This window comes from Thamnophis sirtalis, unplaced genomic scaffold (genome assembly GCF_051295495.1).
Source record: "Thamnophis sirtalis isolate CommonGarterSnake01/CBP01778 unplaced genomic scaffold, rThaSir2_p1.2 scaffold_13, whole genome shotgun sequence".
Classification (NCBI taxonomy): Eukaryota; Metazoa; Chordata; class Lepidosauria; order Squamata; family Natricidae; genus Thamnophis; species Thamnophis sirtalis.
In genome coordinates, this window is record NW_028261393.1 from 39,257,162 (window position 1) to 39,274,394 (window position 17,233).

A 17,233-nucleotide genomic window follows, 5' to 3' on the forward strand; every position below is an offset into this window, starting at 1 on the left:
TCAAGGAGGGCTGGACTTCGTTCTTTTGTGAGCACGAAGGATCTTGAAACTGTATTTGAACCCTCCCTCAGGCTCCGCCTGGTCGTCATCTACACCCATGTGGGATATGATTGAATGTTCTGTCTTTCATTGCATAATCCTTCTCCAACACCAAGTAGCCTTCCTAATTCCAGTTTTTCCATTCAGTTCCAAAGGAAGACATCAGGAGGAGCATCATGGATCCTTTTTAGATGTGAAAGTCAAGGAGCCAGAGAAAAGCTGTAGGAACATTGCCGTTTTGCAACCATAGGGGGAAATCAAAAACACCCCCATGGAGGTATGTGTGCATGAGAAAATGCTGGCAATTGTGCAGTTTTATAAGATACGGTTTTGAGATGTGTTTGAACTGTTGCTTCTCAACTACCACAGTTTTTGGCTTTAAAATGTTTCCATTGTCAAGTCCATGAAATCAGGAAGTTCAGGCAATTCAAAAGAATATAGGTTTATTTATGCTAATGCTGTCTATAAGAATCTGAAGTACTAACAGTCAAAGTAAATTGGTGGCAGATAAATGTCCATGGAATTCAAGGTGTGCTGGATCTCTTATGAGCACAAAGTGACTCAAGACTGATGAGAGATTTGACCCCTCCCTCAGGCTTAGCCTGGTCATCTCCTACATCCACAGTGTTAGGATTTCCAATTCTGGCAATTGTTGTATCATTTTGTACAGCAAGATGGGCAGCATATAAATTTAATAAATAACTACAATAAATAAATATACAAACAATAAATCAAGAGAGAGACCTGGGTAGTGTTTTTGTATTAGATTTACAAATGAGACATTTGACGCAACATGTGAGAAGAACAAAGAAAAAAATGAACAGAAATCAAGTTGCACAACATTTTTTAAATGGACTAAAATTGAGATTGTTAGAAGCCAAGAGAAAGATTGTACAGTTGGCTTATTTGATCAATCTGTCTAATCTAAAACAGATATGTTATTATCTCTAGTAATACTTAATGGACTTTTGCTAATGGACTGAAATGATTAGGTTTTATGGATTTGTTTATAGATAAGAGATTTGGGAGGAAGAGATCATTTGTTGTATTTCAAGAGATGATAAGTTACTATCATTGTTTATACTTAATAAAAGTGTATATAAAAATTAAAATTGTTTACACTTGTAATGAAGGGACATTTTTTATGTTTATTTTCCTTTTCTTTAATATGACCTAATTTTTCTTTTCTTTTTTTCTAATTGTTCTTTTTTCTTTCTTTCTTTTTTGCATATCTATTTTTTATTCCTCTACTGCATCTTTTTCATTTTTCTTTAGTTTTTAACACTCAGAGTATTCTTTTCTTCTCTTCTTTTAGATTTCATTCGGCTGCCTCCTTCCACCTCTCCATGGTGTCTCTAACCCAAAGCCCGGAGCTCCAGTGTTGGGTGTCTTGGGAATGGTAACTGTGAGTTACATACACCAAGTCGCTATGCAGCTAAATCAAACTCCAGAGGCACTAGTTCAGAGCCAAGAAAGGCTTGGAGCAAGAGATTATGGTCATCCTGGTAAGCAGCTCAAAGATCTCAGCCTGAGTGCTGAGGAACTGGTCCTAATTCTCAAACCACCTTAGAACAGAATAGAACTAACTTGCTTCTCTCCTTGATGAGTTTCCACCCATTGCTTCTTGTCCTATCTTCAAGTGTTTTGTAGAATAGCTTGACTCCCTCTTCTTTGTGGCAGCCCCTGAGATATTGGAACACTGCTATCATGTCTACCCTGGTCCTTCTTTTCATTAAACTAAACATACCCAGTTCCTGCAACCGTTCTTCATATATTTTAGCCTCCAGTCTCCTAATCATCTTTGTTGCTCTTCTCTGCACTATTTCCAGTCTCAACATCTTTTTTACATCATGATGACCAAAACTGAATGCAGTATTCCAAGTGTGGCCTTACCAAGGCATTATAAAGTGGTACTAAAACTTCATGTGATCTTGGTTCTATCCCTCTGTTGATGCAGCCTAGAACTCTGTAGGCTTCCTAAAGTTAAGGCTTTGTTTCCTAAAGAACTTTCTTCATAAGACCAGGGAAGACCTGAATAAACAATACAAAAGAAATTAAACGGGGGGAGAAAGCTATTTTTGGTATCCAAACATGCCTTGTTGGTTTGCCAAATACTTGTGGGATGTTAGTCCTTTTTCATATGTCAGCGTAGAATCGTGAACTCTAAAGCTAATGAGAGCTATCTTAGATTGGAAGAAGTCTCCTTTTATTACCACTAGATGGAGAAATTTAATTAGAGTCATTCATGACTACCTCTTTTAAGTATTGTGAGATAAATCTAGAAGGAAAGTGACATCTAAAATAAATGCATGTAACCACGACAAAGTTAGGAAGAAGAACAAGAAAACAAACACACACTGGTGGTTTGCTTCTGTTTGGGAGGCTGGGAATATTGACAAGAAAAGAAGGAGAGAAGAAGGAGAATTGAAAACAAAAGAGAGAGAGAAAAAATGAATGACTGAATGAGAAAAAGAAAGAAAAGAAGGAAGGAAGGAAAGAGAAAGGGAGGGAAGGAAAGAAGGACAGGGAATGAAGGAAGGAGGAAAGAAGAAATAGAAGCAGGGAAGGGGAAGGAATGAAGGAAGCTGGGGGGGAAGAAAGAAAGAAAAAGAAAGAAAGACAGACAGACACTAAAACTGTGTGAATGACTTCCAACCTCCTTTTTTTAACAATTACAGTCTCATTATTCCTCCTCCTAGATGTTATTCAAATCCCTTCAGCTTCTCTCTGAATCCACATCTTTTTAATCTTCAAATCCATAAATCTTTCTTTCATCCCTCTCTTCTTTCAGCAAAAATGTCCATATAAGGTTTCCAGCCAGAGAGGTCACTTTGCCCTTCCTGCGTATTATGACATTTTCACAATGCAGACCTTCACTTTGGAAATTTCATTATTCTTCCACTGTGATACATAACAATAACCTTGCTGACCTGGTATGCCACTCTGATGAAAGCATTGAGCTCTTGAGGAGGAACGTGGTGCCCATCGGTAGTTGAACTGTAAGGTGGCTTTAAAAAAAAAACTGCCCAAACTGAGAAAATAGACACTAACTTGAAAATTATTTGGTCATAGCTACCCTGTTTCCCCAAAAATAAAACCTCCCCAGATAATAAATTCAATCAAGCTTTTGAGTGCATGTGCTGAAAATATTGCAACACAGCAGCAGCCATGAGGTGACCACACTCGCCCCCTCCTGCATCTCAAAAATAATAAGACCCCCCTGAAAATAATGCCAAGCGCTTATTTCGGAGGTCAAAAGAAAAGAAAAATGTCTTATTTTCGTGGGAACATGGTAGAAGAATCAATGGTGCCCCATTCCTGTCAATTTACCTTCTTGCCTTTCAGGTGCATTTATTTGTTTGTTTGTTTGTATCTTGCCTTAATTATTTTTTTACAAATAACTTAAGGCAGCAAACATGTCCAACACACATTCCTCATCCTATTTTATCCAGAAAAATGAGGTGGGTCTGGTTCAGAAAATATTTTTTAACCCATGTGCATCCGGTCTCCGCCATTTGCAGAGAAGATCAACCAAGAGGATTAGGGGACTGGAGACTAAAACATATGAAGAACGGTTGCAGGAACTGGGCATAGCTAGTCTAGTGAAGAGAAGGACCAGGGGAGACATGAGAGCAGTCTTCCAATATCTCAGGGGTTGCCACAAAGAAGAGGGAGTCAAACTATTCTCCAAAGCACCTAAGGGTAGAACAAGAAGCAATGGGTGGAAACTAATCAAGCAACTTAGAACTGAGGAGAAATTTCCTGACAGTGAGAACAATTGATCAGTGGAACAGAAGTTGCCTCCAGAAGTTGTGAATGCCCCAACACTGGAAGTCTTTAAGAAGATGCTGAATAGCCATTTGTCTGAAATGGTATAGGGTTTCCTGCCTAGGCAGGGGGTTGGACTAGAAGACCTCCAAGGTCCCTCCAAATCTGCTATTGTATTGTATTGTATTTCCCGGGGAGGGGAAGAGGGGGAAACATGCCCCACATGCACCTGCCATCCAGACGGAGGCTGCTCCCACAAATCCTAGCTACCTTACCTCTCTTAGTGGTGGCCACAAAAAGAAGGGCAGGCCCAGTGAAGTTAGGGCTGACAAGAGTGTGCCAGAAACAGAGACAGGATTTCTGGCCATCTCTGGATCAGATGATCCGTGGGCCGAAGTTAAGGGGCTTCCTGCACTTCAAAAATAATAAGACCTCCCCGAAAATAAGGCCAAGCTCTTATTTTGGGGAAAACATGGTAGTGAAATGCCCCCTCCTTCCTGGGATTCTGGACTATGTTCTACCATACTTTCCTCCCCAAATGGTTGCCAAGCTACTCTAATACCAGGGTACCTTGGCAATGTGGATAAGTCCTATCCTGTAAATTGCTCCTTGAATTTCAGCCAAAAGACATTTTAGGATGCTGAATTTCATCTTAGTGCCACCTGGTGGATGTTTTTGCATCCATTTAAAATCCATAAATGACTGCTTTTTTAAAAAACAAAATACAAATGTACTTTAATTCACCACGTTCCCCTCTCCTCTTTTCTTCATCCTTTAATAAGTGTGTTTGGCTTTTAATTTTAAAAAGGATTGCAATTCTGGCGGCTTACATTTTGCCAATGGATGTTGCTTTGAAGTGTTTCAGCAAAGAAATGCAATAGAAACATATGTTCAGTAAAATAGCATTAAGAATGCATCTTGAAATAATACATCAACATTATTACTACTCCATTAATTCTTATTGCTACTGTTATTATCTAACAACGTTCCTCCTTGCTACAACAAGATATTCACTATGCCTCATTGCATTGCAGGGAGAAAAAAATCACAGGGGATTGCATTAGAAGACTGCCATGATTTAACCATAAATAAGTAAATAAATAAATAAGTAAATAAATAACATGCCCTAGGATTTGATTACTCTTTGAACATTTTGTAAACAAGACTAGAACTCTTGATTCATAATGAGAAAACAAAGAAAATTTTTCAGTAGCAAATTGCAACATGTAATGCACAAACTGTAGTGGGATTTGGTGTTCTGGCAGCCTTCCAAGGGAGATAAGGTTGGGGGCTTATCAACATTCTCCCGAAAGCCTGTGGCAACTCGAGCAGACATCTGTCGGAATCTTCACAGACTATTTATGAAGCCTTGAGGGCTATGAATGACCATATGGTTTAGGTTTAGGTTTATTCGATTTATATGCCGCCCTTCTCCCAAGGACTCAGGGCGGCGTACAACATTAAAAGAAACACATAATACAAAAGTAAAAAAAAAAATTAAATAGGATATCCCAAACCCAATTAAAATTGACAATGACATTTTTTTTAAAAAGAATTAAAATTAATAGTAATCAATAATTTGTTTTGTTTTGTTCAGGCCAGGCTGGCTTGCTGGAAAAGCCAACTTTTTAGGGCGCATCGGAAGGACCAGAGGTCGGGGATTATACGAAGCTCCGGGGGCAGCTCATTCCAGAGGGAAGGCACTCCCACAGAGAAGGCTCTCCCCCTGGGGGTCACTAGCCGACACTGTCTAGCCGACGGCACCCTGAAGAGGCCAACTCTGTGGGATCGCACTGGACAATGAGAGGCTACCGGTGGCAGTAGGTGGTCTCGCAGGTACCCTGGGCCTAAGCCATGGAGCGCTTTCATAATTATAGGTTTATAGGTTATAGGTTTATTATTTATAGGCCGCCCTTTTCCCTGAGGGGACTCAGGGCGGCTTACAGTTCATAGGGAGGGGAATAGAAGACAGTGAGACATAAAACACTACATAATTAAAAATAGAACACAACATTCATCATTCGGGCGGGGGCGGATTGCAATCTTTATCCCCAGGCCTGACGGGATAGCCAGGTCTTGAGGGCTGTGCGGAAGGTCTGGACGGTGGTGAGGGTACGAATCTCCACGGGGAGATCGTTCCAAAGGGTCGGAGCTACTACTGAAAAGGCTCTCCTCCGCGTAGTTGCCAGTCGGCACTGACTGGCGGATGGAACTCGGAGGAGGCCTAATCTGTGCGATCTAATAGGTCGCGAGGAGGTAATTGGCAGGAGGTAAGGTAATACCTTAGTACCTTGAATCGCACCCGGAAGACAACCGGCAACCAGTGCAGGCCGCCTAAAAGGGGTGTAACATGGGAGTACCTGGGTGCCCCCATGACAACCTGCGCAGCCGCATTCTGGACCAGTTGAAGCTTCCGGGTGCTCTTCAAGGGCAGCCCCATGTAGAGAGCATTACAGTAGTCCAGGCGAGAAAGGACAAGGGCATGAGTGACTGTGCACAGAGCATCTCGATCCAGGAAGGGGCGCAACTGACGTACCAGGCGAACCTGGTAAAAGCCCCCCCCCCCCCCCCCGGTCATGGCCGTCAGGTGTTCTTCTAAACTAAGCCGGTGTTCTTCTAAACTATTTTACAGACTTACAAATAAAAGAGGGGGTTTGGGACTAAGATTTATGCTTTCTCAGGAGTCTTAGGTCAGAACACTCTGTTTTTTATCTGAATTGTACATTGTGTGGGGACTTCTGAGTGCAAAGGTGGAGGAGATAGGTAGACTTAACCAATTCCTGAAAAGGGGCGATTGAAAAAAAGAAAGGTTGCAATTTTGCACAACGCCACAAGGTGGCACTGCTTCCTACCTGCTTTTTGCTAGATGGACAAATATTCAGTAATATTAAAACAATAGGCTCATCAATGCTGGTTGGGAAAGGAGGATGGGAGTTTGGGACCAGGGAATTGGGTGGGGCCGGTAGAAGGTAAAGGGTCCATTGTGTAGGGATGACAATCTTCTACTGCCTTAATCTATGGGTTAATGAACTGGGTTGGTCTCTTTTTGGAAAAGAAAAATCCTAGAGTTTTAGAGTGAGGAATGGTGCTTTAAAGTGGTGCTCTCTGAGCTTGCTTGTTTTTTTGCAGATGTTTCATTACCTTAACTAGGTAACATCATCAGTGCTAGTAAGGAGGGCTGGTTTCTGTCCATTTATAGTCTGGTGTCTTGCCTGACTGTGTGGGTGGGGGCGGATAGAGTGTCAGGCCTAGAGTGTCAGGGAAGTTTTTCCGTGGCAAGTTGTCCAGTTGTCAGGCCTGCAGCCATCTTTTCTTTTGGATCTTTGGCCTGCTACACTTTCTATTATTCTACTATGCATTCTCTATTGTGGGAAAATGGGAGGGGGGATTGTAGGAGTGAGATGCTATGTAGCCATAACAAAATTCCTTTCTAGAAAACCAAGGTCATCCTTTGTCTCTGCACCTCTGCACCTGACCGGAACTGGATGGGTGGAACTGCCAGCATGGCAGTGGGAGATTGGACCGTGTGATGGACTTGTGGTTGTGGGGACAAGATCTTGAACTTTCAACTGGGTGGGGAAAACTGGGAAGCTTTCAGATTCTGGTTTTCCCAGATGTGCCAACATGTGTCTCTTATTTTTGGATGCTATTTGGAACCCTGAAATAGAGATTGGGCTCTTTGGTTGGGCTCTTTGGCAGTTTCTTGATTAGGGTATTGCTTACTTGATTATCATCTGAAGTTAACCTTGGAGTTAATCTCTGCTGCTCTGGCTGCTGGTTACTGGTAGAAAGGTGGTGGAGTCTCCATTTTATGTCTTAGATACAGCTTCTGTGTGTTTTCTACTTACGGTACGGTTGCAACAGGATCCGAAACACACCACTGGTTCGGAGCGTCTTGTACTCCGTAAAATATGGTGCTTTGTGCTCCTCTTCTTGAAATGCATGACCCTGTTTCCAATTAAGCTGATATTCCGATATATCTTTTTTTTCTTTACAAAGAAAATAAAACTAATTTAAAACTGATTTAAAGGGTTTGTGGAAAGCCTGTGGATGGAAATGCAGAGAATCAGGGAGGAAGGGCCCTTAAAGATTGCTAATAAAAGTGAGCATTGCTCTTAGGCCTCCCAGTGTCTGGGCGGGAAATGGGGTTTTATATCTTGTCATTGGATCCATCTACTTTAGTCTAGTCAGCAGCGACTGCTAAATTCCACTTAAACCTATTTGATTCCATTTAAACCAGAATAAGGTAAAGGTTCCCCTCGCAGACATGTGCTAGTTGTTCCCAACTCTAAGGGGCGGTGCTCATCTCTGTTTCAAAGTCCAAGAGCCAGCGCTGTCCGAAGATGTCTCCATGGTCATGTGGCCAGCATTACTAAATGCCGAAGGCACACAGAACACTGTTACCTTCCCACCAAAGGTGGTTCCTATTTTTCTACTTGCATTTTTTACATGCTTTCGAACTGCTAGGTTAGCAGAAGCTGGGACAAGTAACGGACGCTCACTCCGTTATGCGGCGCTAGGGATTTGAACCACTGAACTGCCGCCCTTCTGATTGACAAGCTCAGCATCTTAGCCAGAGGTGGGTTTCTGCCAGTTCACCCCAGATCGGGCGAACCGGTAGTGGCAATGTTGAGAGGCTCTACCCATCCACAGAAGGGCCTGTACAGAAACATTGCACATGTGCGCGAGCTCACGCATGAGCGAACCTGTAGTAAAATAAATTGTAACCCACCACTTGTCTTAGCCACTGAGCCACCGTGTCCCTGATTAGCCAGAATAGCTTCTCCCAAAATATTAAACCATTAAACCCACAATGCTTCATCCACCATGTTCAGTTTCAAATCAGCAAACCATGTTGCAGGGTAGCTTAGCAGACACTGATTGGAATTACAAGGAAATCTACAAGGTTTTCCAGTACATGGAAGAATTTCTACTTGGAGAAGACAGGATTGAATCTGGAATCTTTGAGCTTTCGAACATGAGTTCTGCCACCCAGCAACAGCATTTGAAAGAAGGAGTTAGGGGACTGGACAGAGAAGCCCAGAAAAGCCATACGTGGAGTCCTTGGTGCTGTAAGGGCCTGCCTCGCCCCCACCCCAAGAAAGCGTAGACTCTTGAAAACCTGGTATTTCAAAAGGAATCTTTTTATTGGAAAGGGGTGAAAGCAAGTCAACATTCAAAGCTGGCTCTGGGACCCTCAGGCTACACAATCCATGATAAATGGAATTAGGAACCCCTCCCAACAGTCCGATGTGGATTCCCACCAATCCACAGGTGTGAAACTGTTTTTGTACTGGCCTCTCTGAGAAACAGATAGTAAGAGGATCATCCTCTGGAGTTGCAATCCACAGCCCACCCCACCCCCTTGCATCCCCCAAGAGGTGAGGATTTTCCAGACATCTGAGGCGCCAGGCAATGGTTATAAATCAGGGGAAAGTTTATACAAAAAGACAAGGCTAGAAATAGGATACCTAGGATACATGGAATGGAGAAAGAACAAAATGTATCAAAACCAACCTCCCCACCTTCATCCACCGAAGAATGGCAGATACATGGATTTGACAGGTGCTCTGTGAGCTTGGTGTTTTTCTTGCAGATGTTTCCTTGCCAAACTGGGTAACAGTGCATCAATAGTGCACTGATGATGTTACCTAGTTGGGTAATGAAATGTCTGCAAAAAAACTCTATCAGCTCAGAGAGCATCAAAGACTTCATTGTCATTGTCCTCCTCCTCTTCCTCCTCTCCCACTCCCTTCTACCATTGATGATGTTATCTAGAGCAGTGATGGGGAACGTTTTTCTGCTTGGGTGCCAAAATGACATGGCCAGACACATAATGCAATGTTCTCCCCCTGCGTATGCACACATCCCCCCCCATGCATGCTCACTGAAGCCTCCGGACTTCCAGTTTGCCCATTGGGCCATTTTTCGGCATCCACAGGCTCCGGAGGCTTTCCTGAAGCCTGGGGAGGGCGAAAACAGCCTCCTCCATCCTCCGGAAGGCCAAAAATCAGCTGGCCAGTGCCCGCATGCAGGCTGGAGCTGACATATGGCAATGCCTCGTGTGCCCTCAGATATGGCTCCATGTGCCACCTGTGGCACGCATGCCATAGGTTTGCCACCACGGGTCTGGAGTAATGAAACATCTGCAAGAAAACCACCAAACTGAGAGAGCACCAAAGACCCCCATAGTCCTACTGCTCCTCCTGCCCTCTCTTTCTCCATAAACCCCCCTCCCTTCTGGCACTGAGGATGTTACCCAGTTGAGTAATGAAATGTCTGCAAGAAAACCACCAAGCTCAGGGAGCACCAAGGACCCTGCCCTCTAACCCTGAGTTACAAATATTCTCTTCTATTAGTAAAATTCATACACCTGGGCTTTCAAATATAACAATGTCTGAATGTCTAGAATCTAGATATCTAGAATGTCTGGATATGAAGACATTGACAATCCCATGTTATTGTGGGAAAAGCTTTAGAACATTCAAAGATAAAGGCATCCATAATTTCATTTTTCATTTTCCTTAACTTGGCTTCCCATTCTAACTCCTCTGCTCTATTTGAAAAATGCTGCCTTGGTGGGGGGGGGGGGGGGAGAGACCATTAAAAAAAAGGAAAGAATCTGGAAACGAGCCTATGAGGATTAGCAGGTGGGTGATGAATAGACCTCCCCTTTCCAAAAATATCCCCATCACATTAACACCACAATGTGCTTTTCGCCAAATAGGCGGTTCTTTTAACTCCTAGAGAGCTGGTGGGGAAGGGTTGGGATGCGACGTGGTGTCTATTTTGTAGCCCCACACCATTCATTTTTGCTTCTATTATTGCACGGAATTTAGCTGGAACAGAAAGCAGATGAATTTCCTTCATCCTGTTGCTGCCTAGCTGAAGAGTCAAACGTAATGGCAGCCGGGCATTTGAGAGCAATTTAATTTAGGGCCTCGGTTTTGGTTGAATGCCTGCCATTCTTTTCTCTCCTCCCCCCCCCCGCCCGCCACATGCTGTTTATTTTGCTTCTTTTGCCGAGTAACAAGGCATTTCATTTTTGCCTTTTGTCTTAGCCTATTGCATTCAGATCGGGACGTGGTGACTCAGTGACTAAGACGCTGAGCTTGTCGATCAGAAAGGTCGGCACTTTGGCGGTTCAAATCGCTAGTGCCACATAATGGAGTGAGCTCCCGTTACTTGTCCCAGCTTCTGCCAACCTAGCAGTTCGAGAGCACGTAAAAAATGCAAGTAGAAAGAATGGGAACCACCTTTGGTGGGAAGGTAACAGGGTTCCGTGTGGCTTCGGTGTTTAGTCATGCTGGCCACATGACCACGGAGACATCTTCGGACAGCACTGGCTCTTTGGCTTTGAAACAGAGATGAGCACCGCCCCCTAGAGTCGGGAACGACTAGCACAGATGTGCGAGGTGAACCTTTACCTTATTGTATTCAGCTTCATTCGCCTTTGCTTCTTCAATAAAAATTTCCAGTCGCTGTTGAGGTTACAAATAGAAATGGAATCTATTGTTCGAAGACTGCAGGTGTGTAAATGGGCAGGCGAACAAAAACAGACCTACGTGATTTATTCAAAAAGTCAGCTTTTAGAGAGAAGGGGAGGAATGCTTTAAATCTAGGATTACACAAGATCCCACCCAAAATATAAGTCGTATTCTGAGTGTTCCAGTGTGGCCATATAGTTATTGGTTATTGGGATCCCTGAGAAGCAATACTTTGCATAATCAATCAGGATGGAGCTGGAAGGGACCTTGGAGGTCTTCTAGTCCAACCCCCTGCTGAAGTAGGAGACCCCATACCAGTGTTGGTGTACCTTTTCAGCACTGAGTGCTGAAACGTAAGTGTGCAGGGATGCACAGGCTGGAAACTGGAAGGGCAGCCACCCAATGCGCACATGTGCACTGGACAGCTCCTCTTCTGGTTTCTGGTGCTCCTGTGCACATGAAGACCAGCTGGCCAGCTTGCCACAATGCAGAAGAGCAACAGGCGATGGCTCGCATGCCCAGACGGATAGCTCTGTGTGCCACCTGCGGCATGCGTGCCATAGTTCACCATCATGGCCCTATACCATTTCAGACAAGTGGTGGTCTATTCTCTTCTTAAAGAGCTCCAGTGATGAAGCACCTACAACTTTGGAAGGCAAGCTGTTCTGTCTATTGCTTCTTGTCCTGCCTTCTGGTGCTGTCTACCTTGAGGAATATAAGTCACTGGGACCTGATAGATTACATCCCAGTTGTGAAAGAGCTGTCAGATGTTATCTCTGAAAAAGTGTATCACATCTTAAAAAATCTTGGAGCACTGGGGAAACTACCAGACGATTGGAAAAGAGCTGATGTGGTTTCCGTCTTCAAAAAAAAAAAAAGGGGGGGGGGAGACCCAGGAAACTATAGGCCAATCAGCCTAACATCAATACCTGGGAAGATACTGGAAAAAATAATTAAAAAACAGATCTGTGAACATCTAGAAGCAAGTTAAGTTATAGCTGATCATGCCAAACCAATCTTATTTCATTCTTTGACAAAATGACTACGTCACCAGACGAGCGAAATTCTGTGCACATAGTGTATTTAGACTTCAGCAAGACATTTGACAAAGTAGAGTGTAACCTACTTCTTAGTAAGCTAGAAAAATGTGGGATAGACAGCATCACCACCAGATGGATTTGTAACTAGCTGATAAAACCATACTCAACAAGTAGTCCTTAATGGTACTACATCTACATGTACTACATCTACAGGAGGACAAAGCAGCGGGGTACCACAAGCTGCTGTCTTACCCCCCAGTACTCTTCATTATCTTCATAAATGACTTCGATGTGGAAATAAAAGGTACCTCATCAAATTTGCAGATGACACGAAGCTGGCACGACTAGCCAACACCACAGAAGACAAGCTCAGGATCCCAAAGGATCTTAATAGGCCTTATCCAACAACGTGAAATTTAATGTGCAGAAAAGCAAATTTTTATACCTGGGTCGGAAAAACCAAAGCTATAAGTACAGATTAGATAAAACCTGGCTCAAAAACTGTAACTGTGAGAGGGACTTTGGAGTCTTAGTGGATGATCACTTAAACATGAGCCAGCAGTGTGCTGCAACAGCTAAAAAAGCAAATACAATCCTTGGTTGTATAAATAGAGGCATACAATCAAAATCACACAAAGTATTAGTACCACTTTATAATGCCTTAGTAAGGCCACACCTGGAATACTGCATCCAGTTTTGGCCACCACATTACAAAAAAGATGTTGAGACTTTGGAAAAAGTGCAAAGAAGAACAACTGAGATGATTAAAAGCCTGGAGACAAAAACATATGAAGAACAGTTGTAGGATTTGGGTTTGGCTGGTCTAGAGAAAAGAAGGACTAGGGGTGACATGATAGCAGTGGCCCAGTATTTGAGAGGCTGCCACAAAGAGAAGGGGGGTCAATTTATTTCCAAAGCACCAGAAGGCAGGACAAGAGACAATGGGTGGAAACAAATCAAGGAGAGAAGCAACCTGGAATTGAGGAGAAACTTGCTAACAGTGAGGACAATGAACCAGTGGAACTGCTTGCCTTCATTTGTTGTGGATGCTTCATCGCTGCAGGTTTGTTAAGAAGAGACTGGACATTCACTTGTCTGAAATGGCATAGGATCTCCGGCTTGAGCAGGGAACTGGACTAGAAGACCTCTAAGGTCCATTTCAACTAAATTCTGATTCTGATAAGATAGGTAAAGGTTCCCCTCGCACACATGAGCTAGTCATCCCCAACTCTAGGGGCCGTGCTCATCTCTGTTTCAAAGCCGAAGAGCCAACGCTGTCCGAAGACGTCTCCATGGTCATGTGGCCGGCATGACAAAACAGCGAAAGCGCACGGAACACTGTTACCTTCCCACCAAAGGTGGTCCCTATTTTTCTACTTGCTTTATTACATGCTTTCGAACTGGGAAAAGGAACGGGACAAGAAGTTGGGACAAGTAATGGTAGCTCACTCCGTTATGCGGCACTAGGGATTTGAACTGCCGAACTGCCGACCTTTCTGATTGACAAGCTCAGTGTCTTAGGCACTGAGACCACCACATCACTTTTCTGATTAGATAGCCAAACCCAAATCCCGCAACCCTTCTTCCTATGTTTTAGTCCCTAGGCCTTTAATCATCCTAGTTCTCTTCACTTTTTCCAAAGTCTCAACATCTTTTTTGTAATGTGGTGACCAAAACCAGATGCAGCATTCCAGGTGTGGTCTTATTAAGATTTTATCAAGCGGTACTAATGCTTCACATGATTTTGATTCTATATTTTTGATATATTTGATTCTACTATGTTTTCCTGAAATTAAGACAGGGTGTTATTTTCTTTTGACCCCTGAAATAAGCACTTGGCCTTATTTTCGGGGAGGTCTTATTATTTTTGAGGTGCAGGAGGGGGCAAGTGTAGTCACCTCATGGCTGCTGCTGTGTTGCAATATTTGGGGGGGTTATTTTCAGGGGAGGGCTTATTTTAGCGCATGTGCTCAAAAGCCCGATTGGGCTTATTATCTGGGTAAGTCTTATTTTTGGGGCGGAAAGGGTATATATCTGATGTGATAAAAGCAACCACTAAGAACAAAAATAGTGACAATTTACAGCCACTGCAAAAAAATTTAAAAACAAACACCAGTTAAATGGGAGAGGTAAAATTGTACCCTGCTTTTCCCCTGCTTAAGCAATTGGTACAAACGACTTGCGTGTGATTTTTAGCTTCTCAGCTGTTCTGAAAAGAAGGAAGACCTTGACCAGTTATTCCTAGAATGTTGTCTGACAGCCGGGGTGTTTTGCACACAGCAGCTGAGCTCAGCCAGAATTGACACACACACTTTCACGCAACAGATTACTCATCTCCTGCCAACTGACAGGTTTCTTCACTGGGCTCCTGGAGTGTGTCTAACACCCCCTGTTCTCCACCGCAACCACTGACCTTGACTTGGCCTGGGGCAAGGTCAGCTGAAATGCAAACAGATCATTTTGAGGAGAAGCATCGCCTTGATAATTCAAATGTTTCCCTTTAAAAAAAATAAGAAAGAAATTCATCAATCTCAATGTTCTGACCTAGGCTTCCTGAGAAAGCATAAATCACAATCTTAGTCCCCCAAACCCTCTTTTATTTATACAGCTGTGAATTATGGTCATTCACAGACCTCAAGGCTTCACAAACAGTCTGTGAAGATTCTGACAGATGTCTGCTTGAGTTGCCACAGTCTTTCAGGGGAATGTTGATGAACACCCACCTTATCTCCCTGGGAAGGCTGCCAGAGGCCTAACTGCCAAATGCAGAGCAAGGCCAAACTGAGCACAGAGTCAAACAGAACTTCTCAAAGCCTGAACTGACCAGATGAACTAATTGCTTCATGCAAAGGCTCATGTCCCGTTCGCTCCTCTTTTATGTCTTATGGGAGGGGCCAATCATTTCCAAGCCTTACTCCCATGTTGAACCTGTTTTCTCAACTGTTCTTGCCTTTTGGCAGCTCTGCGCATACGCACACTGGGAATAGGCTCCCGTTGTTCTTCTGCCTCACTGATATCAGACTCTGGAGGCTCTGGAGGCAGCAAATAACTACCAGATGACTCTGCTGCCAGCTCCACAGGCCGCTGGTAGACCACAACACTCAACAGCTAATACGTAAGTCCTCAACCTATGATCAAAACTGAATCCTGAATTTCCATTACTAAGCAAGTTAATCGTTTGTTAATGAGTCGTGCTCAATTTTACAACCTTTTTTTCCAGGGTTGACAAGCAAATCACTGCAGTTCTTAAGTGAACATGAAGTTGTTAAGCGCATCTGGCTTTCACCCATTGACTTTGCTTATCGGAAGCCGGTGAAGAAAGTCACCAATGGCGATCACATGACCCTGGGATGCTGTAACTATTATAAATAAATGCTGGTTACCAAGTGGCTGAATTTTGATCACGTAGCCATTAGGATGCTGCAACGGTTATAATGCAAGGACCACAAATAAGTCCCCTTTTTTTTCAGTTCTGTTGTAACTTCGAACGACTGCTAAACAAATGGATATAAGTCAATAGGTAAAGGTAAAGGCTCCATTCTAGGGGGCGGTGCTCATCTCCGTTTCAAAGCTGAAGAGCCAGTGCTGTCCGAAGACGTCTCCATGGTCATGTGGTCGGCATGACTAAATGCTGAAGGTACATGAAGTACTGTTACCTTCCCACCAAAGTGGTCCCTATTTTTCTACTTGCATTTTTTACATGCTTTCAAACTGCTCGGTTGGCAGAAACTGGCACAAGTAATGGGAGCTCGCTCCGTTATGCGGCACTAGGGATTCAAACCGCCAAACTGCTGACCTTTCTGATCAACAAGCTCAGCTTCTTAGCCACTGAGCCATCGCGTCCCTTATAAGTCAATAACTATCTGTAATTTCTGTGTTTTTATGCTGGGTATTTATTTTATACTATTTCAGAGTTGCAGCAGTTGCAGACTTGATTGTGCTGAGAACTGAGAGTGGCTGAATAAAGAAAAGGTATGTTTAACAGGATGGGCGGAGGAGGGTGTAATAAAATTTGGGGAACACACAGAGTTAATGAACGATTTGGATTCTTAGACGTTTCCCTGCTTCTGATCTAGATAATTAATCTGCCAAACAATCTCAGTTGATTAAGTCTGCCCATGTCTTCTAATAAAGTTGGTGGAAATAAGTGTTTAAAAAAAGATGTAATAGTCAGAAAAAATTTCTTGCTAGTTCTTTCCATCAAGTGTGGGGGCTGTTTTTTTCAGATCATCAAACAATTATTGATCTACTAGTTGTCACAGGAAGTAACCAAGCAGATCAGATCACTTCCAAAGCCTGACATATTAATAATCAAGGTATTTGTATCTATATATATTTCTCTCTCTCTCTCTCTCTCTCTCTCTCTCTCTCTCTCTCTCTCTCTCTCTCTCTCTCTCTCTCTCTCTCTCTCTCTCTCTCTCTCTCTCTCTCTCTCTCTCCCTCTCTCTCCCTCCCTCCCTCCCTCCCTCCCTCCCTCCCCCCCTTTCTCTCTCATGTAGTGAAAAGAAGGATTAGGGCAGGGGTGAAATTCAGCAGGTTTTGGAGAACTGGTAGTGGAAATTTTGAGTATTTTGGAGAACTGGCAAATACCACTTCTAGCTGGCCCAGAGTGGGGAGGGAATGGAGATTTTGCAATATCCTTCCTCTAGAGTGGGGAGGGAATGGAGATTTTATAGTATCATTCTCCCAGGAGTGGGAAGGGAATGGAGATTTTACAGTATCCTTCCCGTGGAGTGGGGAGGGAATGGGGATTTTGCAGTATCCTTCCCCTGCCACACCCACCAAGCCACACCCACAGAACCGGGAGTAAAAAAAATGAATTTCACCCCTGGACTAATGGTGACATGAGAGCAGTCTTCCAATATTTGAGGACTGTCATAAAAAAGAGGGGGGTCAACT